The following is a 25172-nucleotide window of genomic DNA, read 5'->3' on the forward strand; positions in this document are numbered from 1 at the left end:
AGAATGATTATAGCCAGTTAAGAGAATCCTATTGGAAAGGGGATGAAAAATTATGAATCTTCCAGAAACTTGTCCATCATATCATACCGTACCAATTACAAGGCAGTTTAATTTCAGAATGAAGAGAGGTAAAAAATAATTTGTATTTAAGACGTTAAATTTATCACGTAGTATTATTGCCATAAACATCATGTCAGCTTATGAATGTCTCCAAATACTAGTTTTATTTTCTAAAAGATGCCAACTGAGATACTACTTAGTATTTCCTTTCTTTTCTTTTTCCTGTTCTGCTTTTCATTTTCTTTTTGTGGAAGCAGGTACATTTTATACTCATCAGCTGCTGAACTTGTAAATTGACAGGAGATTTCTTAAAATGACAAATAGTAAGGGGTCTCAGATTATTTCAACAGCTGGATTTCTACAGTAACTATAACCTGCTAAAAAAAACAATCTATGTGTCACTAAAGAGAAAAGAAGTACGGTTTAATTAAAACTGGCTCAGGACAGAAACATTAATGAACTGCAGTTCCAGAGCAGAACAGAATTCAGGACCCAAAATTCCTGAGGGAACTTTCAATAGTAAGGATGCAATTATCTGAACTGCCTGCTCAGGAGAGCAAACTTGTTTTGATAATGCCATGTGCTGTTTCCCAGGGCGTAATGATTTGGCAGAGGAATAACCTGGCAGAGTGCATTGAAAATAGTTGCTTTATAGTTACGTTGTTACTTTCTACACATCGTGTAATGAGGTAATACCTGATCTGCAAAAATTAATCATGCATCCAGAGAGTCCTGTATCAAATGTCACATGAATGAAATCTCTACTCAGTAGATAGAGCCTAGTCACAAACTCCTCTTGGTAGCTGAGTTCAAAATTCAGTTTTGGATACAAGAAACCAAATTTGCCTTTAAGTCTACATTGCTATTTTTATTAGATCAAAATGGAAACTTTTAATCTGCTGAAAGGGCATGGCCGCATGCTGACCCCCACTGTGTCCTGAATGGATTTGAGGGGTGACTGGAGGTTGTGTGATTCTGTGGGGACGCTTTACAGAATCCAGTTGCATTTATACTGTTAATCAAATCCTCTATGTTAGTTTTCTATTGCTGCTGTAGCAAATTACAACACATTTAGTAGTATAACACACAAGTTTCATATTTTATAATTATGGAGGTCAGAAGTAAAAAAATGGGTCCACGGGGCTGCCTAGGAGGTGCTAGGTAAGAATCCATTTTCTTGCCTATTTCAGTTTTTAGAGGCTACCTCCACTCCTTGGCTCAAGGCCTCTTTTGTCTTCCAAGCCAGCAGGGTAGCGTCTTCTTTCCTCTCTGAACTCTGCTTCCCGCTCCTTTTCTTCTTTCCATGTCTCTGACCTACCTACCTCTCTGTTATAAGAACCCTTGTGAATACCCAGATAATTCAGGATAATCTTCCTATCTCAAGATACTTAATCACATCTACAGGGTCTCTTTAACCATGTATGTAACATATGTACAAGTTCTGGGGATTTGGATGTGGATATCTTTGGGAGGGCTATTATTCAACCTACCATACATCTCCCAAATAGTCAAGGTCCTCTAGAGAAAAAAAAATTAGAGAGACATTTACTATGAGGATTTGGCTGACATGATTATGGAGGCTGAGAAGTCTCCCATCTCAGCCCCCAGCACATGATCCCCTGTAAGCTGGGGACCCAGGAGAGTTGATAGTGTAGTTCCAGCCTGAATCCAAAGGTCTGAGAATCAGGAGAGCCAGTAGTGTAAGTTCCAGTCTTAAAGCAGGCAGTATTGAGACTCAGGGGTCTATTTTTCATTTCAAGTTCAAAACCAGGAAAAGATCAATGTCTCAGCTCATGCAGTCAGGCAGGAGATGTTCCCTCTTATTCAGTCTTTCTGTTCTACTCAGGTCTTTAACTGATTGGATGAGGCCCACCCACATTAGAGAAAGCAATCTGCTTTATTCAGTCTGTGGATTCAAAGTTAATCTCATCCAGAAACACCTTCACAGACACACCCAGAATAATGTTGGACCAAATATCTGGGCATCTTATACCCTAATCAAGTTGACACCTAAAATTAACCATCACAAGGGCAGAAAGATTTGCAGTAGAAATTGGCTACCTTAAGGTACCAAGGTTCAGTGATACTTGCCACTTTCCTGATGCTGGGATAGCTTATCCAGTGTGTTGTGCTCAGCTATGAGTTTCACAAAAACCCCACAGAGTAGCTTATACGAATTAAGGAGTATGTCTGGCTCATATAAGATGACTCCAAGCACAGACAGTCCATACTGTCATTTTCTCTTCTTTTCCTTCCTTCTCTGCCATCCTTAGGGGTGGCTGATGCACCTGAGGTATCCCTTCAGGATTTCAGTCAGGAAAAAGAACAGAAAGGGAAGCACCAATAGTCTTTCATTTATATCCCATTCACCAGAACCAAGTAACAGGACCACCTGGGGACCCCAGGGATTCAGGGATATAAGGAGGATTTCACTTTCTTGTTTCTGCAGGGCAGGAAAGCAAACATGAAAGGGTAAAGTCAGCAACTCAAGTGTCCTACAACAACCAAGAATTCGAAGCCTTCACCTTCTCTCCTTATCACTCAGTGACTGAATAAGACCAGCTGTCTTATTGTTTAAAAAATATGTCCCTTTGCTCACCTGATTTTTTATCTGAATTCCCAATAGGCAAATAAAAATAACCATAGTGTGTTTATGCATCACCAAAATAACAAAGATTTTAAAAACAAAATTGTTTAAACACACCCAAGTAATAGTTAGGGTTGTAGTTTTCTTCCAAGCAAATTGATTTTTTAAAGTTGATTTGTTTTAATTAAAGAGACTGAATTAAGTTATCACTCTGCAGGATAGTCTCTGGTATGTTGGTGTGTAGGTTCACATCACGTCCTCATCACAATGGCCGCAGATCCAGGGCAGCCATCATGCCCTACATGTCTCCATGGTGCCTGTCTCCTGTTGACAGGTTGAGTCAAACCCTGTTCTCCTCTGTGTACCCACTCCTTGACTCATCTAAGAATGAACAACTGATGAAAATGGCCAGTTTTTTGCCTAGGAATTTTAAAATTGAAACAGAAAGAGTATGTTTAGTTTCTTCCTGAATGACTGAATTCTAACACACAGAATCAGGGAGCTACTGTTCTCCATGTTTTGTATGTTGACTGGGAGCAGAGAAAGTTAGTCCTCAGAGAGAGAAAAAACCAAACAATGAAATGGAAAATGGAAGGGCAGAATGCAGCATGGACAAAACCTGAATCATTCTAGGTTATTCTTGGAGCCCAGCCACTTTCCTCGGCTTGCCTTGGTTACTGACCTTTAGTCATTGTAAGAATACTGGGGTTAGTTCAATGTAATGTTCTGCTAGTTATAGTTAGACATAACTCTATAAAATGTAGGATTATTGCCTATGCATAAAAATTATGTCTTTAAAAGGACCAGGCATGGTGGCTCACGCCTGTAATTCCAGCCCTTTGGTAGGCCAGGGCAGGTGGATCACCTAGGGTAAGGAGTTCAAGACCAGCCTGGCCAACATGGTGAAAATTCGTCTTTACTAAAAATACAAAAATTAGCCCAGCACAGTGGTGGGCACCTGTAGTCCCAGTTACTAGGGAGGTGGAGGCAGTAACAATCACTTGAACCTGGGAGACGGAGGTTGTAGTGAACGGAGATTGTGCCACTGCACTCCAGCCTGGGAGACAGAGTGAGACTTGTCTCAAAAAAATAAAATAATAAAATAAACCATGGCCACTATTTGCATTAAGTATTTCTAAACTTTAATTAGTAAATGATGGTGTAAAGGTAAGCCTAGGATTATAAAGCCTTTTTGTTTTTGTAAAGCCGAGATCGCACCATTGCGCTCCAGCTGGGTGATAGAGTAAGACTCCATCTCAAAAAAAAAAAAAAAAAAAAAAAAAAAAATTCTGTAAAAGGATTACTTCTGTTACAACAGAGGAAATTACTTTGATTAACTGAAAGGCATAATTAAAACCTCTGGCCTGTAATTAATCAAATTGTAGCCTTTTTTCTTCATCAATTTCTAATGCATCATACAGTATAACAAAATATGATGAAGTATTTGAAATAGCCATAGTAAAATTCAGAATATATACATAAAATCTAGATGAGTGCCATACATCAAGAAGGAAACATGAAATATTTTACAGAAATTAAATGTATTCATTTTACACTTTATTTAAAATGTCTGGGATAGACTAGAGAGCGCTTTTGTATAATATAGAGAGATTTATTACTATGGGAAGGTTTGGTTTCAGATTTGCTAAATTTGAAAATTAAGATAATGCCATATTTATATTTCTTATAGGAAACCATCATTTAATATTTGATGCAAAAATCATTTTATCCACTTTACTCTTAATATGTTATTTTAAGGTGCTGAAATCTGACAACTCTGACAGCAATGATCTTATTTAAAATATAACTATACCATAAAGCACTAAATCCGGGGTCTGTGGTGGTGAGAGATTGTACCATGTAACGTTACACTGCTAATTCATAACGTTTCTTTGTAAAACTGCAAGCAGAGCCATCTCAAGCATCTTGTTAATGAGCCTTATCCTGCCTCCCCTGGGAATGCAGATGGGGTTTGCTTGTAGCCCTTCTGGAGGCAAATAAAGAAATAGAACTTACTAGGTTATAAACCCAGATGAAATCCTCATATGAAAAGATTCTCATTTGTGCCATCTGTTCAGGCTGAGCTGGAGATGAAATATAAGGTGTCACTGGCACAATCCCTAGAGGACTGTCACCAAGTGATCTTCCTTCGAATTTGTCTTCAACTTATCACAAGCTGCTTTAATTCCTTTCCAGTATGTTCACCATAATGTCATCTGTCTTCAGTTTCCCCTTGGTTTTTAAATACATCCGTGATACAGCTGACTAGCTCTTTCCTTGAAATGTGTATCTCTGCCATGAAATGTTCTTGACACCCTTTCAGAATTTTTTTAATAAAATGTAACTCATATTGAGCAAAGGAAAAAGGGAATTCAGCTGCATAATAGAAAGATTCTAGTTTGGTCAAATTGTAACAATAGTTTTCCTATTTATGAGAAAGGCGCCTCACTAGTCCACAGGGAGCACTTGGGAACGACTGCTTCAAGGGGTTGGTTCTCACTCTCGTGCACATTATCAGCTCCTGGTAAGTCCCAAGAGACAAGGGCAGAGGGCATGATGGTTCTCACAGAGCTACTTTATAAATAAACTCTATGTGACTTTTCTGGGAGTCTCTTAAATCCCTTTATTTTAAAAAATCTGAGCACAAAATAGAACAAAGGACCAGTAAGTGGTGTTTTGTGGTTGGGTGATACATGAAACGTCCTGGACTATGGAGTTGTGAAGGGTAACAGAAACAGCATGATTAGGCATTATGTGAAGAGTGTGACACACTGCCACCATGGCCTGTCCAATTGGTGTGGGTAAACTGTCCCAGTTTTTCTAAGCATTCATAGGTGTGAGTCCTGAAGTTATCCCACTGAGTCTGGATGAGGTTGGCTGGGAGCATCTCGTGTCTGTATCCACCACAGTAGGAGAAAGCAGTGGTGAAACAGGGCACAGGAATGCTGGCTTGGACTCCAGTTCTGACCACCTGCCACCAGCAGTCCTGGCAGTTTTCAGCAGCCAGCTTAAAGAGGTTGTCTAATAGTAGGTTCTTAACTTCTGGGTGTTGATGAAATGCATCCTTTATCTTTCCTAGAAATACACTTCTGATGATGCAGCCTCCCTCCTCCACATCAGGGCAATACCACCATAATTGAGGGTCCAGCCAAATTCAGTGGCTACCTATCTTAGCAGCCTAAAGCCTTGGGCATAATAAATGGTCTTGAAGCATAGAGGTCATTCTGAATGTCTTCCAGGAATGATATCTTATCACCATCAAACTAGAACTTTTGGGGAACTTTCAGCTTTTTGCTAGCTTGAATTCTTTTATCCTTCAGAGATGATAAGCACTGAGCAAAGACAGCTTTTCCAGTGAGGGTGACAGGAATGCCGTCTTCCAGGGTGGAGATGGTGGTCCACTTCCTGGTGCCCTTTGGTCCTGTGCTGTCCCTAATCTTTGACAGCAGGCATTTGCCATCAGTATCTTAGAATATTGGCTGTGATTTCCATCAAGAATGAATTGAGCTCTGTCTTATTCCATTCCTCAAAGGTCTGTGCCATCTTGTTTTGATTTCAATCAAGAATGAGTCAAGCTCTGTCTTATCCCAGTCCTCAAAATCCTGTGCCATCTTGTTTTGCTCCATGCCTAGCACATGGTAACCATCAAGTGGTAAGCCCCAGAGATCAACTGCATATCCCCACACTCTATCCCATTGTACGCCATCTTTACAAAGTGTTCTGCTCCCTCCTCTCCCACCCAGTCAGAGCAAAGTTCTTCAGATCTTTCTTTTGCAGTGATGCCTTGGAAGACTGTCTTCATATGGAGCCAGCTTCTTTGTTCCCTCCTGGCATGAGTTATAGGCCATCCTGGGGATCCTTTTCCTCCACCACTAACTTTGTTCTCCACACATAAAATTCCCTTGGCCTTGTGGTCTCTACATCGTCTTGTGGCATCCCTATATTCAGAATTTCCTCCATCAATGATGATGTCACCAGTGTGCAGCAATGGTATTAGTTTGTTTATGAACCCATCAACAGCTTGACCAGCCTTCACAAGAAAGATGATCCACCCAAGGCCTTTTCAACTTGGAGACCATCTCCTTCAAGGACTGAACACCAACATCTTTGGTTCCCTTTGCCTCATTGCCCAAGGAATCATCAACTTGGAGACTGGACTATTAAAAGCAAAGGCCATGAAATCATGGTCAGAGACTGGACTATTAAAAGCACAGGCCATGAAATCATGGTCATTCATGCTCAAAATTAAGTTCTGGCCCATGACAACCAGTCCAGTTGTGCAATGCCAGCTTGGGCCATGGTGACAGCGGCAGACAGGGTAGAACTGGAGTGAGCAAAATGTGGAGGGCTCATGGCTCACAGGCAAGTGAAGGATATACCAGCTGCCAGAATTTTGTCTTTTTAGATGACTCTTTTTCCTCCCCCATCTGCTAAATAGAAATATTTTTGAAACTTTTATCCTTAGCCGTCATCAGAAGCTTAATCTCTATAATTTCTCCCATGAAGAATACTTCTTCAGTTTTGGTGACATCTTTGTGCCAATTCCCAAATCCTCCCTTGAGTTTTTTTTCCTATTCTCCCACAGGCCAACTTGACACCTCCAACTGGACTGGCCCTTCAAATTTAATAAACTGCAAACCTCACATATCTCTGAGCCGCAAACATTTATCTTTCTGACTTTCCTTTGCTATTAATGGCAATGCTATATTCACAGTCTCATAGGTTTCAAAAGGAAATACCTTTGATTTTGCCTTCTGTTTCTCTTCTCCTTGTTCTGGTTAGGTTTATTTATTTATTTATTTATTTCAATGTTGCCCCCATTTGTTTCTTCCTTCTTATTTTGCCACCATTATGTGGCCCTTATAACACTACATTTGGACTCTGGCAGTTGTTAGGGGGATGTCCTTTTGCTCCATGACTGCTCACTGCTGCCAGTGAGGCTGAAGCTGCAGTTGTACGTCGGTTGCCATGGCACTGCTCCATAACCCAGCCACTAAAAGGCAGATGCACTATAAGGCTTTCCAAGTCCAAGAAATGAGTCCCAGGAGATTTTTCCTTGACAAAATCCCATGCTTACTCTAGCATAACACTTCAGAGGCCAGATGCAGAAAACAATAGAGAGAACTTCTTGGTGTTGCTGGCCTTCTGCAAGGCAGAGGCTTTGCTGCCGTCTTGCAAATTGACCATAAATCAGACTAAATGTTTTTTAGTGGATAGGGGGTGGTTCTAATGGGATGAAGACACAAGTTACTTAATAGTCTTTAGAGATAGTCTACTATTTTTTGCTTTTCTGTCTACCTAAGTTTTTAAATATCACTTTTCAGAGATCTTTGGTGGGTAGGTAATGATTATTTGTAAGCTGAACAGATTACTGTATGATTATTTATAAGATTATTAAGTACTATAAGATATTTATTACTTATAATAAACAATATATTATTAAATAGATATAGCCAGGCATGGTGGCTCATGCCTGTAATCCCAGCACTTTGGGAGGCCAAGGTGGACGGGTCACTTGAGGTCAGGAGTTTAAGACCAGCCTGGCCAACGTGGTGAAACTCCATCTCTACTAAAAATACAAAAATTATTTGGATGTGGTGGCACACACCTGTAATTGCAGCTACTTGGGAGGCTGAGGCAGGAAAATCACTTGAACGTGGGAGGCAGAGGATCCAGTGAGCTGAGATCACACCACTGCACTCCAGCCTGGACAGAAGAGCAAGATACTGTCTCAAAAAAAAAAAAAAAAATATATATATATATATATATATAAAATAAATAATTAATAAACACTCATTCTTTATGAGATTATTTATAGAATGAATTATAAAGAAATTTTTGCATTCCTTCTATTCTTTGTACTATCTGTATTGGATAAGAATAACTTATCAGATGGTTCTTAACCTACCAAATAAAACAGGCATTGGCACATCTTATTAATAGCAACAGTCAATTCTTGAATATATTCTAAAGTTATCACTGTGGAGCATGCCCTTCCGAAATAAAAAAGGATGAGTTCATGTCCTTTTCAGGGACATGGATGAAGCTGGAAACCATCATTCTCAGCAAACTGACACAGGAACAGAAAACCAAACACCGCATGTTCTCACTCATAAGTGGGTGTTGAACAATGAGAACACATGGACAGAGGGAGGGAAACATCACACACCGGGGCCTGTCGGGGGTGGGAGGACTAGGGGAGGGCTAGCAGTGGATTGGGGGATTGGGGAGGGATAACATTAGGAGAAATACCTAATGTAGATGACGGAGGGATGGATGCAGCAAACCACTATGGTACATGTATACCTAAGTAACAAACCTGCACATTCTGCACATGTATCCTAAAACTTAAAGTATAATTTTTTTAAAAAAGAATAAATGAATAGCAAAAATAAAAAAGAAATTAAGCAGAGCTAAACAATTTCTGGTATTCATTTTGTTTACACACTTAATCCTATAGCTTTCTGTCTGATAAACCTTCTTCTGTATCTTCTAATTCTAAGGTTTGTCTAGGAATTGAAAGTTAAGTCTTAATTATTGAATTAGGTTATACATTTTTATTTACGAAACAAACACATCTACAAAAACCATGCTAATTATGGGTGCTAGCATTTGTGAGATGTAAATAGGAGCTCCATTAATTCAGAAATTTTAGTATTTCTTTCATGCAATAGTAAAATTTATTCCTTTTTCAAAATTCTGCTTAAGACACATTTTCAGTTGTTCAGATGAATCTAACTAATCATTTTAACATCTTGAAAAGCACACTGATTAGCAAAGTAAAGCTTAGGCTTAAAATCTTAGCTAGGAGAATTTCTCTTTTCCATTGTAAAATACCTTTTTAAAAATTGGTATAAACGAATTATGTACAAATGAAATTTTATTACATGCATAGATTGTGTAGTGGTTAATTCAGCACTTTAGGGTATCCATCACCCAGATAATGTACATTGTACCCACTAATTTCTCATTATTCCCCCTATAAAATACCCTTCCCTATATTTGATTATTTAAAAAAATCTAAATGTGGCCAGGCACAGTGGCTCATGCCTGTAATCTCAGCATTTTTGGAGGCCAAGGTAGGCAGGTCATGAGGTCAGGAGTTCAAGACCAGCCTGGCCAACATAGTGAAACCCCATCTCTACTAAAAAAATACAAAAATTATCCAGGTGTAGTGGCAGGTACCTGTAGTCCCAGCTACTTGGGAGGCTGAGGCAGGAGAATTGTTTGAACCCAGAAGGCAGAAGTTGCAGTGAGCCAAGACTGCACCATTGCACTCTAGCCTGGGCAACAAAGCAAGACTCTGTCTCAAATTAAAAAAAAGAATCTGAATGTATCTCACAATCAATGTCAAATGAAATTTGCTGCCACCAGGGAGAAGGTAAGTTGATAAGTAGTTGTCAATGACTAAACACATGCAAATTTAACAGGTGTACAGGCTATTAATCACCTCAATTAAGAGCCTTATATTCATAGCATCACATTCTGGTAAAGTTTTAATGAAATGCATATCTCTGTCATGTGATCATGTAATTTTTTTTATGGCTGCACAGTATTCCATGGCGTATATGTACCACATTTTCTTTATCCAGTCTGTTACTGATGGTCATTAGGTTGATTCTGTGTCTTTGCTATTGTGAATAGTACTACAGTGAACATATGTGTGCATGTATCTTTATGGCAGAATGACTTATATTTCTCTGGGTATATACCCATTAATTCTCATTTGCTGGACCAAATGGTAGTTCTGTTTTTAGCTCTTTGCAGAATCACCATACTGCTTTCCACAATGGTTGAACTAATTTACACTCCCACCAACAGTGTATAAGTGACAGCTCTTCTAAAGAAGACATACATGTGCCTAGCAAACATATAAAAAAAATGCTTAACATCACTAATCATTAGAGAAGTGCAAATCAAAACCACAATGAGATACCATCTCATACCAACCAAAATGGCTATTATTAAAAACTAAAAAAATAATAGTTGCTGGGAAGGTGGTAGAGAAAAGGGAACACTTATACACTGCTTGTGGGAATGTAAATTAATTTAACCATTGTGGAAAGCAGTAAGGCAACTTCTCAAATAACTTAAATCGGAACTAGCATTTGGCCCAGCAATCCCTTTACTGGATATGTATCTGAAGGAATATAAATCATTCTACCATAAAGATACATGCACACATGTGTTCATCACAGTACTAATCACAGTAGCAAAGACGTGAAATCAACATAAAAGCCCATCAACGGTAGGCTGGATAAAGAAAATTTGATATATATACACCATGGAATACCACTTAGTCATAAAAAAGAATGAGATCATGTCCTTTGCAGCAACATGGATAGAACTGGAAGCCATTATCCTAAGCAAACAGAAGGAACAGAAAATCAAACACTACATGTTTTCACTTATGAGTAAGAAGAAGGGAGAAATAGAGACTTTTTGAAGGTGGAGGAAGGGAGGAGGGAGAGGATAAAAAAGCTACTTATCACTCCTGGAACCAGTGGCAGTGAGGTGAGTTGAGAATCCAGTGGTCCAGCAGCCAACATCCATGATGGCAGTGTCAGCAGTGTATATCACATGGCAGTAGGGCGCAGCTTTGTGCCATAAGCAGATATTCCTGTCAGGGCCTTGTCTGTGTTCTCCTCTGGATAGGCCCCCAATTTCCATTCAGTTTTTAAAGCTTGATTCTCCAGCATTTTCATTACATCAATAAAATTCTTCTGTTTTTCCAAGAAGTTATTTTCATCTTAAATTAGCCAGGATTAGTTTCAGTGGTTTGCAAGCAAGAGGGCTGATTTCTTCAGGACTGGAAGGGGAAGATAGGCGAACTCTTCTGAGTTATATGTGGGGATTGGAATTTGAAATAAAATGTGAACAACTATCTCACCTCCCCTATTTCAGGGATTGCTGCTCTGACCATCAGGTGTTGTTTTCAAGCTAGGGATTCTGGAGTGAGGAGGAGAAAGGCAGAGGAGACGGAAATGACAGCAACCTAGATGATACTTATTTGGCATTCAATGGATTTACATTTCCTTAAAGTAAAGTATTTGTACTTTGTCTTTCACAATGTTTTATTATGCCCTTCCCCCACCCTGTGCATTCTTCCCCAGATTCTTCTCAAGTCCTCTTCCTCCTTGTCATCCTTGTCCAGCTCAAATGCCCCTTCCTCAGAGATGCCCTTTCTTACCACCTAAAGTCATTTCTCACGTTTCTATCTCTCACAAGTCCCATTTTATTTTCTCAATAGCACTGACCGTCCCAGATCTATCTAATTATTGTTTGTGTGTTTAAATCCCCCAGTCCTGTACCCTATCTTGTCTCCAGCTGTATCCCCAATGCCTCAGACAGACATAGCATGAAGTGAATATATTTTGGATGGATGGCCAGTGGATGAAGTCCAAACTTCTTAGCCTTTTAAATACTCTTCATACTTTCAAAATCACTGAAACTCATGTGTTTTTATATTCTTGTCATGTGGAGATTATTGGGGGAGGAGGAGTATGGACTATGTGTTTAGTTGGACAATAATCCACAATTTCTAAAGGCAGAGTCTTAAAAATTAAAGTAATATGCTATCTTATTATCTATAAGTTTAATTCTGTTAATATCAAGGAACTATCAAGGAACTTTTGAAAGAAGTTGAACTGTACAGAAAACCTAGTATATGACACTGGTCCCTTTCTCACAAACATGTTTTAATTTGATGCCAATAAAATATCTTCATATAAGTAATATAAAAATTGTTTTCTGAGCATATTCTGGGTATCATGTACTAGGTCCATTGCTGGAGAATTAGTTGTGAATAAGGTTAAACAGTCTTTGTGCTTGGGGTGCTGAAAATTTTGTGAAGGATCCAGGTAAGGAAACTATTCAAAACATATGTGATAAGTGATATGACAGATCAGTCCAGAGTGCCACAGGAACATACAGGAGTGGTGCTTACCAGAGGTTGGAATGGAAGGTGGTGATGGGTAGGGAGGCTGAGATCTTCTGGTGAGTTAGCTGAGAAGAGGGAAGAAGCAGGAGGGATGATGCAAGGGTGTAAAAATGAACCTGATGAAAAGGTCAGGCTGGAGCAGCACATGCTGACCACATCACACACACAGAACCAAGATCAGTTCACCGGTCCTGGGCCCCAGGTGTCAGACACAGCCTGTTTCCTCTAGTTGAGTTCCTCTACTGTCATTCCAACCCTTGGGTATATAAATCGTCTCAATCAATGCACAACCTACATTTCACTTCTTCCAGGAAACCTTTCCTGATCTTTCAGATGGAAGAGGCTACTCTCTCCTTTGAACTCCTGTTGTTTATTGCTTACTTAGAGGCTGTCCCAGATGGCCACGCAGGTTGTGCACTGCACAACTTATCCAAGCATGTGTGGCGGCTAGCTCTACCTACACATAGGTACTTATTAACACATCATTATCTTTCCTGCTAGTCTTTAAGCAACTCGAGGGCACTTTCCATTGGCTTTTTCTGTATTTCTTTTTGTGCCAAAAACACTTCATTGGATTAGTAATCCAGTTGTCTCTATCAGTATGAATTTGGAATGTCAGTGATATATTAGTTCAGTGAGAAACACAGAGAAAACCTATATATATATTTTGGAAAATGGTGAGAATTTGTTAAAGGTGTGTCCTGAATGGTATTTAGATGTGGTGGGAGTGAGAGACTGATCCTGCCCTGCCATGAAGCTCGGTTCAGCTCCTTTCTTTTTAAATTTTGAAATTCACTTTGTGTTATCTCGTGACTATTTTATGACTTCAAAGGACTCACAAGAACTCAGTCTGTTGAATTTACCATTGAGTACCCATTGTTGTTTTCTTTCTCTTTTCTGTTCTTCTTATTTTTAACAGCATGACAGTCATTTGAACTGTCCATCTGTTAACCAGAAGGCCAACCTGATTTCAACTTTTAACTGCTTTCCTAATAGCTATGTTGAAAAACTCTTACATCTTACTACCATCTGGTGCCACTAGCCTCTGAAATCTTTTAGACAGCCTGTGCTAAAGGGTGTGAGTGTGTTGAAAGACATATTCAGGAATTTTCTTTTATTGAAATCGCCTTCAGTAACTCAGAAGAGTTTGGTTTGTATCCCCACCGTGATTTTATTAAATTCACTTAGACCGTAAGGGTTATAGCTGTTTTAGATGGTGTCTATACTCCATAGAATTCTACTTTTCCCTCCTGGCTTTTTCACACACATACAGTTTCAAAACCAAAACCCCTTCTAACTCTCTTTATCTATCTTGGGGATTTGAGAGGCTCCAGGAAACATCCCCCTACCCTCCCACAAAATGATATCATTTTAGGGCTGGGAATTCCCACTTCTAGTTGATCTTTGAGGTTGCATCCCTGAAGGCAACTGTGAAAACACAAATGTAATCTAAAAGCAGCATCAAGTTAAGCCCAGAGAGCTTCAATTACTTCATTAAGGGGCACATGGCTGAGGAACGAGAAGCAGCACAATTTATTACTGATGGAAAGAAGGCAAAGGAAGTGAGTGTTGCCAGATGGTCTCAATGAAGGCTCTTGGCATAAAATAAAAATGTGTAGAAAGATATGTACCCAATATTGGAATCTTAACAGTTATCAACATTACATTTTACAGTTGCCAATCAATTATATAACACCGATCAACCTAAAATGTTTTTTCTTTTTTCCTAAGTAGCTACATTTTTAAAAAATTATAGATTTTCTTTCTTACTGATTTGGAATTAAATCTGCTGCATTCATAGAGAGACGGGCTACTCCGGATGCAACAAATCCCCTCTACTTCAGCAGTGCTCTGAAATTGCAACAATATGCAATTGATTTGACCACATTTGAAGAGGTGGTATCTGGGCTGAAAGGGAGAAAACTTACGATGAATGGTAAATTATCAAGACATGCTCTTACTGTAATTTTAGGGAATATCTTTTCCAAGGAAACAAATATCTAACAAAGGACAAAATCACCCAGATTTGGATTTGGATTTTTTGAGAGTTTATTCATATATGCAAGTATAGAGACACTGCTTGACTAAATTTGAAGCAAGATTTCACAGTGAGAAGAGCTGCTATATTTTCTGTCTTACCAAGAGTAGTGATTCATCAGATTTCGTAGAATTAGCCCAAATCAGAACATGACAAATGAATTTTCAATAGGAGAGCACTCTGTTTATTTAAAGGCCGTATGTATACATTCAGCATTTCAGAGGTAAATGCTTTAGATTATTGAACTGCTAAGTAGATCTCCTTTTTAGAATGACAAACTTAGTATCAATTTCTTTTCTCAAAATATTTTATTTCAACAAATCTTTCTCTTTCTTTCTTTCTTTCTCTCTCTCTCTCTCTCTCTCTCTCTCTCTCTCTCTCTTTCTTAGTAAAGATGAGATTTCACTGTGTTAGCCAGGATGGTCTCGATCTCGTGACCTCATGCTCCGCCTGCCTTGGCCTCCCAAAGTGCTGAGATTACAGGCATGAGCCACAACGCCTGGCCCACAAATCTTTTTCTTAAGTCTTTATGCACTGTAATGTGCCAGACGCTGTTCTGGGTTCTATATATGACACCAAAACATGGTACCTATTTATATAGTCAGAAAGATTATCCAAGGAAGAAACAAAGGTGATGAATGAAATGAGAATTTTAACACTAAAGATATTTAAATCTTTTTTGATAAAGTTACCCAATCATCTTATATTTTATGGGAATCAGAAAGATAATACTGATCTGAATTATGTGTTGATAAAAGAGAAATATTCAGTTTAACTGTGCACTCCTGTCCCACCTGGTTGGTGAACCACATTAACGCGAATGGGGAACCATGTCTTGTCTAGCTGCTCTGTACAGAGACACCCTTACTGAGGTGCCAGTAAGACTAACATCCAAACAGCAAATTGGTCTAGAAACATGGGGCTGGCATAGCAAGTAAGTAAGACAGCCTTCTCCTGTAAAAGTAAGTCTGTCCCTAAGGCATGTCAGAGAGTGAAAATAATGTAATTTGCTTAATTAGAAAAGTGAAATTTTATTAATTTTTTTCCCTGGTCGGAAACCTCTGATACCAAATGTCCAGATCATTATGAGGTACTTGCCCAACCTAAGTGAAATGTAGATAAAAATTGTGCATCAACCACCTGGCTATCTGTGTTGTTTATAGTCTTGAGCATCTAGGGAATGAATAAATTTACAATGTGCCCAAAAAAGGTGACATCTCATGGTGGGCACAGACAATGAAGAGAGATTTAAATAGAGAACTTAAAGACCAATGTGACCTACTTCACATTTTTAGTTGGGGTTTGCCCTGAATTCATTCTAACTACCTTTCAATCATTGAGCAGTTCTCAGAAATACTGAGTGTAGAGGAAACAAACTGTGAAATTTGGCTAGAAACATAGGGTTGTGAAAAGGGAGTAGTAGCCAGAAAAATAATTTGGTATCTTAACAGAAGGGTCTGTATGGCCAGTCAAGTTATTTGGACCTTATTCATTTATTGATTCAGTGAATATTTATTAAGCATTCATTATGTGTCAGGAGCTGTTTGGAGGAGTGAAAACTCAGCATTAAACAAGACAAGGGTAGAGAGAAAAAAATCAACAAGGAAACCAACAAGAAAATATCAGGTGGTGGTAAGAGCTATGAGGGAAAAACAATGGACAGTGATTGAGATGACGGGACTGATGGGACTTCTTGGTGGTCAAGGAAGACCTCTCTAAGTAGGTGACATTTAGGCTGAGACTCTGATGACAAGAAGCAAGCATCCATAAGGACGTCCAGGGAGAGGGAACAGGCTGTAAAGTGGGAAGTGGTTGTATGACTCGAGAATAATGATTAAGGGGGAAGGATAGTTGGAATGATGAGGTCAAGTGAGGTAGGCAGCAGATCAATTTACGGAAGGTCTCTTAGGCCATAGTAATGAGTTTGTATGTTTCCCTAAATGCAATGGAAGGTTTTAATGAGGGATGTGATAAGATATGATTGACAGATTTTTTTTTAAGTTCATTTTACTCCTGTATGCGAAAAATAGATTTGAGATGGGCAAGACTAGAAGCAGGGAGACCAGTTTTTGGTAATTAACAAGGATATTTTCATAAGCAAATGAGAGGGGCTGGTACCTTGGACAAGGAAGATAGAAAGTGGAGCAAAGAGACAGATTTTGGATATATTTTGAAGGCAGATCTGATAGGACGTGTTTATGAAGGTTACAAGGGAAAGAGAGGAATTAAAAATGACTCCTGAGTTTTTGGTTAATGACCGGGGGGAGACTGGGGTTGAGCAGATTTGATGGGAGTCCAGAGTTCTCTGAGTGATGGCGAGCCACTTAGGTTTCATTTATTTGACGTTAGATTGGAAAATGATGAAAGTTGCACTTTCAGGAGATGACACGTATCTGTGAGATTGTGTGTGGAAGGATCAGGGATGTAGTTCTAGTCTTAATTCTAACATTAGTTAACAATGTGACAGTAAAAGTTACATTTTGTTTTTCTCAATATCGTTCATGATTGTTTATTAAAGCTTTGTAAGTACCAGAAACTAGGCAAGGAGTTGTGAATAGCAAGATGAATGAGAAATTTCCTAGTGGAGGAGCTTGCACTATACCTGTCATTAGCAAGATCACATCTGACTCTAACACCAAGTTTCATTTTTTACAGTCATGTTTCTGGCGCAAGACCAAAGTAGAATGGGATTAACAAAATTGGAATGCTTATTTCTGCCTGGGAGTCTTTTGAGTGGGCTAGGAAGAGGAAGGATTTGTTCAAACTACTTAAAGTTACCCCAGGATCCCTCTGCGTGCTAATTAGATGTTGATATGGTTTGGCTGTGTCCCCACCCAAATCTCATCTTGAATTATAGCTCTCGTAATTCCCACGTGTTGTGGGAGGTACCTGATAGGACATAATTGAATTGTGGTGGCGGGTTCCTTCAGACTGTTCTCTTAGTAGTGAATAAGTCTCACGAGATCTGATGATTTCATAAGGGGCTTCCCTTTTCACTTGGCTTTCATTCTCTCTCTTTGCCGGCCACCACGCAAGATGTCCTGTTGCTCTTCTTTCGTCTTCCACTATGACTGTGAGGCCTCCCCAGCCATGTTGAACTGTGAGTCAGTGAAACCTCTTTTTCTTTATAAATTACCCAGTCTCAGGTGTGTCTTTATCAGCAGTGTGAAAACGGACTATTATAGATGTGGTCTATATACTCCTCACCATTCTCTAAATACATTTTAATTTTTCCTATCTTCTCCACAGTTGTTTCCTTTTTAGGTCGTCAACTATTACTAGGGGGAGGGACATTATTATATAAATTATCAACAGATGAGACACTGCGATGCATAGGGATGTTAAGCCACTTTGTGGGCAGAGGAAATATTCTGAAGAAGGCCACAGGGTATGGTGAGAAACAGAGTATCTGATATAAAAACTACTTCCGGTAAAGCCAACTTCATTTCTTTCTGTGACTCATCAGTTTGTATTTTAAAAGGCCCAGAGCTTTGCCATCAAAGATCTGAAATCATTCATCTCTAGTCCAGAGCCAAGCATAGTAAAGAATGGGTACTCAAGAAAGGTTTACTCTTTGTTTTGGGGGTTGGCAAACCTTATTTGTTGTGGTTGCTGTTGTTCGATTATGACACTAAAACTAAGACAACTGAATAGAAAGCAAAAATTAGAAAGGGTAATGGGAGAAAGCCATTAATCTTTGGCTTTTCTTGTCCCCAGAACCCTTAGGTCATTTTCTTCACTTTTCAGTCCTTCAAATTGTTACTCCTTTGATGTGAACAGATTCCTCAGGGCATAACTGAAAGCTGGCAGATGTCTACTCCCCTTTGGATAGATGAAAAAAAGCAACAAGGCCAACTGCAGGAGCACATTATAGGCAGAAGGGCTGCTGTAAGCCAAGGCAAAGAGGTGCCTGTAGGTCCCACATTGCTCAGAGGAAGGTGATGTTTTAAAGGAACCATTCCCACCTGATCTAGATCGAAGGCTACATATTATTATTCATTATCCAATTCCGTTTTCCATATTTACTTTTATTTCCCCAGAAACCCTTTATTTTCTGCCTAAACAGGAGACATTAGAGAGGAAGGCAGCAACCAAGGCAGACAAATCTGACAAAATAGTACCAGGCCAAGGATGAATGGCAACATGCAACAATATTTCAGGTGTTTCAGTGTGGTTTTTCAATTATTATTATTATTTTTCTCTTCAATGTTTTTAGGTGTTTTAGTGCATATAAATGAGGCTGTTCTAGGAAACTCACAACAAAATTCTGACCAAAGAGCATCTATCAGGGCATACTGCCAAAGGTTCTATCGGGGATCCCAATAGCTCTCAAACTTGCCCTCCATGGTGTCAATGGAAGAAAGGTCTTATAGGGAAAGAGAAAATGAAAAACCGGAGGCAATGGCTCCTCGTTGAAAGAGACCACACCAAGAGCAAAAAAAAAATCTCTCAAATCTAGACTGGCCTCACATCTCATACATGAGCTGAGAGTGGAACCGCTCACCTGCAGGAAAGAACCCAGGAAGCAGGAACTGTGCTATGGTGTTATCTTGCTTGGTCATCACGTTCCTGCTTTTATAAGTGACTCTGTGCTCACTTACTTTTTCTTCTCCATTCCTCAAGTAAAAACACTGAAGTAAGCATGATTTCTTTTTCCTTCCTTATCAGTTTTCAAAAGAAACACATCTTTAAAACTCTTGAAATGTTTATAAGGATTCCTTGTGCAATGAAGGGAAAATAGAAAATACAGATAAAGATATACATATCTTAAAATCACATTATCTCACTTCTCAAAAATAACTATTAATACTTTGAGTATTTGTAAGGAATTTCTGTTCTGACACCTTTCTTTCAAGGAAATAAGAGAAAAAAAAATCACCTGTCCTTTTCAACATGTACATACACATAGAGGCATTAATGTATATGTGCTCATCTATGAACTGCTTTTCTCACTTAGCAAGAGATCAGTTAATGTTTTTAAGGCTGATTGTAAAATCTTGAAATAAATTTATCCACGTTAAATTTCAACTTTTCTCAAAAATTTTCCAAATGGTCTTGAGAGTTTCCTGGGGCATCTCTATGAATTCTAAAAACAATCTTCTCTGCTATTTTCATCTGTCTTCTTCATTGCTTTGTCCTATTCCTATTAACAGCACAAATGTGGCTATGTCTTCCTCCCCCCACATCCCTTTCCAGCAACAGCATCTTTGCTGCTGCTGATGGCATCTGATGTCTGGGAAAATGTTCCTGATGCTTAGTACCTGAGATATAGTAGTCTCCCCTTATCTGCAGGGGATACATTCTAAGACCCCCCCAGTGGGTATCTGAAACCTTGGATAGGACAGGACCCAATTGCCATCCATTGGAACACATTTCTGTTCATGTCTTTTACCTACAAATTTAATTCCTTTTTCATCTTAACTAAGCACTTACTGTACACGGTGATAAATTTTTGCAGTGTGAGGTACATCAGCAAAACTAGTACAAATTTATTTTTCCTTCTTTACAATTTCCTGGATAGACGATTTGTTCTTATTATAGATCTTATTAACCTCTGCATTTGATTTTGTTTCTTTCCTTATTAAGTCAAGAATTTTCAACTTTCCACTCAAAGGAAGCACTTCACAGCTTCCCGTTGGCATATGTGAATTGCTAGCATCGCAACTCTTGCACTTTGGGGCCATTATTAAGTAAAATAAGGGTCACTTGAATGCAAGCACTGTGTACAACAGTTTTGATCTAATCACTGAGATGGCTACTAAGTGACTAATGGGCTGGTGGCATGTATAGCATGAAAACACTGGAAAAAGAGATGATTCACACCCCAGGCAGGATGGAAAATGGCGCACAGTGTAAAATTTATGAGTTGCTTATTTTTGGAATTTTTCCATTTAATATCTTTAGACTGTTATTGACCATGAATAACAGAAAGCACCAAAAGCTAAACTGGGGGTCGGGTGACTATGTATATATATCTGCACTAAGTGCCATGTCCTAGTCTTATTAATGTCATTGAAACTAACAGAGGAGGTTTTTTTTTTTTCACTCTTAATGTATCTGATTTTTTTTTTGTCCTTTATTCTTTTTATCGAAGCTTCCCCTTTCCCTAGAACTTGTGCATTCATCTGCTCATTCGGTCAACAAATACATGAACTAGGTGTTAGGAACAAAGTAGAGAGCAAGACAGACATGGTGCCTGGCCTCCTGAAACTGATAAAACAAAAACTTCAGCTGAATTAAATTGAAAGGGGTTTGCTTGACCAATGAACGATTCACGAATTGGGTGGCCTTCCCAGCCAGAGCAGGCTCAGGGACTCCAGCGCAGCCAAGTTGCGGAAGAATATTTATGGACTTAGAAAGGAAAGTGGCATATAGAGAATGGAAGTGAGGTACAGAAACAGCTGGATTAGTTATAGCTCGATGTTTGCCTTATTTGAACACGGTTTGAACATTTGGCTACATTTGATTGGTCCAAACTCGGTGACTGGCACAAGTGCGGGCTACAACCTGTTTATACCTCTATTTGTTATAGTTCATGATGTACAAAGAAGCCCTTAGGCCAAACTTAAAAATGTAAGGAGGCAGCTTTAGGCTAAACTGAACGGAGCCTATAGACAAGTAGAAGAAACAGCCATTAGCTGGTAAACACACCAACAAATGTGTGTTTTACTACGAAGGAAGACTGCAGATGCTATATGGAAGAATAATAAAGCACTACTGTGGATTTGAGGAGGCTGCCCTCTGGAAATGAGTCCGTGGGTGCTGGGAAAATCATAACCTGAGAATCAAGTACCATCTTGTCTGAAAATCATTTCCACCCTGGTGCTCTAGCCCATTTTCCTAGAGCTCACCTTCTGGACCCAGCTTCATCTCTTCCAGTGTGCTTTTTCTCCAAGATTCCTTGTCCTTCGATGAGTTGTGCAAGCTGTTCTCCCAAATCTAATTTTTCAGAATCTTAAAATAAACTCTGTTTTCAAACACAGTTTCAAGTCAATTCATTTTTATATACCTTGATGTACAGTGAGAGATAGAAATAGTTTCAAAGTGGCAATTCCTCAAGGATCTAGAACTAGAAATACCCTTTGACCCAGAAATCCCATTATTGGGTATATATCCAAAGGATTATAAAACATTCAATTATAAAAATACATGCACATGTATGTTTATTGCAGCACTGTTTACAATAGCAAAGACTTGGAACCAACCCAAATGCCCATCAATGATAGACTAGATAAAGAAAATGTGGCACATATACATTATGGAATACTATGCAGCCATAAAAAAGGATGAGTTCATGTCCTTTGCAGGGACATGTATGAAACGGAAAACCATCATTCTCAGCAAACTGACACAAGAACAGAAAACCAAACACCACATGTTCTCATAAGTGGGTGCTGAACAATGAGAACACATGGACACAGGAAGGGGAACATCACACACCAGGACCTGTTGGGGGGTGGAGGGGCTAGGGGAGGGATAGCAGTGGGTAGGGGGATTGAGGAGGCATAACATTAGGAGAAATATCTAATGTAGATGATGGGGGGATGGATGCAGCAAACCACCATGGCCTGTGTATACCTATGTAACAAACCTGCATGATCTGCACATGTACCCCAGAACTTAAAGTATATTAAAAAAGAAATAGCTTCTCAATAAAGAAAATCTAATTATCCAGTCTAGAAAATATTTATAATCAAAGAAACTGCTTGATGAGATATTTATTTGTTAGAGTGTTGCTTTTGTTTTGCTTGAGACAGGGTCTCACTCTGTTGCGGAGGCCGGAGTGCAGTGGCACAATCAGAGCTCACTGCAGCCTCCACGTCCCAGGCTCAAGCAGCCCTCCCACCCCAGTCTCCCAAGTAGCTGAGACCACAGGCATGTGCCACCATACCCAGCTAACTTTTGTATTTTTGGTAGAGACAGAGTTTTGCCATGTTGCCCAGGCTCTGTTAGAGCGCTTATACTACTCAGTGTTCCTATGCAATACAAGGTTCATATGATAGCTTTCACAACTGTAAAAGAATAATAGGTTAGAAAGAAAAATAACTTTTTCCTTAAACAGGTTTCCTTTTGTCCTTTGAATAATAGAGTTTTCACATGAGGGACAGAGGAAGACAGAGAAAGATGGGGAGAGGGAGGGAGAGAGCTCACAAAGCCTGCTCCCTGAGAGAGAGAGAGAAAGAGACAGAGACAGAAAGGAAGAGAGCACTAAATGATTATAGCATTTTAAGTACCAAGGTTCTTAGCGCTCCTCAGCTTTTTCTGGCTTAATGACCTAATATGAATGAGATAAAGTTATACTCCACTACCTTTACTTTTATGGAGTTAGGCAAATGTCTCCTCCATTTTTTTCAGCGATTTCATTTTGCTTTAATGACATTTCTCTCTCCTCTCCTTCTCTATACACAGACCGGGTGACAGGGACTGATAATGGGTAATGAGTTGTTTCATAATAGAAGTTTATGATAATGTTAGGCTCATAAAGACTTCCCCCATTCACAGGAGCCATTTATGTAAATACATGAAGAAATTATAGGTCTGCCATGTCTTAGGAGAACAGCACCTGGAAGCCTGATGCTTCAAAACAGCTTTTAGGTTCCTGAGTATAACTTCTGTGCAGAAATAAAAGGATGTGCATACACAGCTCAGTAAGTTGTCAGTGGCATGTCACGAATTAGAGCATCGCTCAAGAGGCTGTTTCGCTTCTCGTTATAAAATCTGCGATTGTTTGTTTGTTTTTTTTTTGAGACAGGGTCCTGCTCTGTTGCCCAGGCTGGAGTGCAGTGATGCGATCTCAGCTCACTGCAACCTCCACCTCTGTGGTTCAAGCAATTCCCTTGTCTCAGCCTCCTGAGTAGCTGGGATTACAGGTGTGTACCATCAAGTGCAGCTAATTTTTCTTTTTTTTTTTTGTATTTTTAGTAGAGACAAGGTTTCACCATGTTGGTCAAACTGGTCTTGAACTCCTGAGCTTAGGCAATCTGCCTGCCTCGGCCTCCCAAAGTGCTGGGATTACAGGCATGAACCACCACACCCACCCCTCCTGTAATTGTTTTTTTTACCATGGCACTTTATGATCTTAAATCATCAAGCTACTTCCAAAAAAAAATCTTATGAAACTATTTTTTCCTGTAATCCCAGCTACTTGGGAGACTGAAGTAGGAGAATTGCTTGAATATGGGAGGCAGAGGTTGCAGTGCGCTGAGATTACGCCACTGCACTCCAGCCTGAAACTACTTTTTTTCCTCAAACTACTTCGGATATAATTTCCTGTTTCTCAGGAGGCACTTCTTATGGTTTAAGTTACCTAAAATATTACCTTGTTATATGATTGGATTGTGCCACATTGTTGAATTTCTCATGTGCTTTCCCAGGCTTGCTCCTGCAGTGGTAGTGGAGTGAGGAGCCAAAAAAGGGGCCAGGGGCTGGGGTGCAGAAGAAGGTGATGTAAATACCTGTGCCAACCTGAAGCAGCCCCTTCAGTTCTAAGTTTATAATCCTTCAGCTGGGCAAGATGTTGCTTCAAGAACACTCTTGTATCCTTGCCAGAACAGCACGTTCTTTACCCTGCTCCTCTGAAAGTATAAGTCTATATTTAAGGCAATAATTATGTGGATTGTCAGTCTTTCATCAACAAGAGAGATGACATTAAGACTCACTGTGGTAATATTACTATTCCAGCATATGTAAAGCCTCGTGAAAAAGACTATATACTGCTTAAGCAAAATTTTGCCTTTCACACACAAAAAATTCCTCTGATTGTTCAATCAGTTGGTATTGTGGAAACCTGGAACCTCTTTATGAAATGCAGCATTCCCAAATGGACTTAAAATTGATCATTTTGCAGACATAATGGCAAGTGTATTTCATCAGAAATAATAATGGCTATATGATGAATTGATTATTTGTTCTCTGCCACACAATCATGCCATCTATGTGGTCTTTCTTAATCCTTACAGTGCCCTGTGAGTAAAGAAGCTGTTATTATTCTTGTATTGTAGGTGGAGAAGCTGAGGTTAGAAAGGTGAAGTCACATGTTCAATTTCATGTGCCTAGAAAGTGGTGGAGCCAGGATGTGACCTCTGTTCTGTGTGATCACAAAGCTCATGCCCTAATCACTAACTTCAACCTTACAGAATTCACATTAAAGGACCGATTTTGAAAATGAGTTGGTTGGCTCAAAAGTGAAAATGTTGCTGAAGTAAGAATATGGTAGAATTTTCTTTCAGAAACTTTCAGAAAGTATTCATACTTGCTATAAACTGAATGTTTGTGTTTCCCCCAAATATATATGTTAAAACTTAATCCCCAATATAATGGCATTTGTGGGTGAAGCCTTTGGGAGTTCAGGGTGAGGAGGAGCCTCATTGAATGAGATCAGTGTCATTATAAAAGAGACTTCAAAGAGCTCCTTTACCTTTTCCACCATGTGAGGACACAGCAAGAAGACAGCGGTGTCTACAAACTAGGAAGCAGGCCCTCACCACTCAGTCTGCCTGTGCCTTGATCTTGAACTTTCCAGCCTCCTGAACTGTAAAAAATAAGTG

General features: G+C 39.3%; 1 long non-coding RNA gene and 1 pseudogene across 1 annotated transcript in view; one reads left to right on the plus strand and one right to left on the minus strand.

Annotated features, from left to right (window-relative positions):
- The window catches only part of LOC110567207 (uncharacterized), a 174116-nt gene that overhangs the window by 84113 nt on the left and 64831 nt on the right, over window positions 1-25172 (plus strand). The window lies entirely within an intron of this gene.
- LOC105709491 (6-phosphogluconate dehydrogenase, decarboxylating-like) lies at window positions 5391-6946 on the minus strand (annotated as a pseudogene).

This window comes from Aotus nancymaae, unplaced genomic scaffold (genome assembly GCF_030222135.1).
Source record: "Aotus nancymaae isolate 86718 unplaced genomic scaffold, 86718_ANA_hifiasm-v0.15.2.pri h1tg000016l, whole genome shotgun sequence".
Classification (NCBI taxonomy): Eukaryota; Metazoa; Chordata; class Mammalia; order Primates; family Aotidae; genus Aotus; species Aotus nancymaae.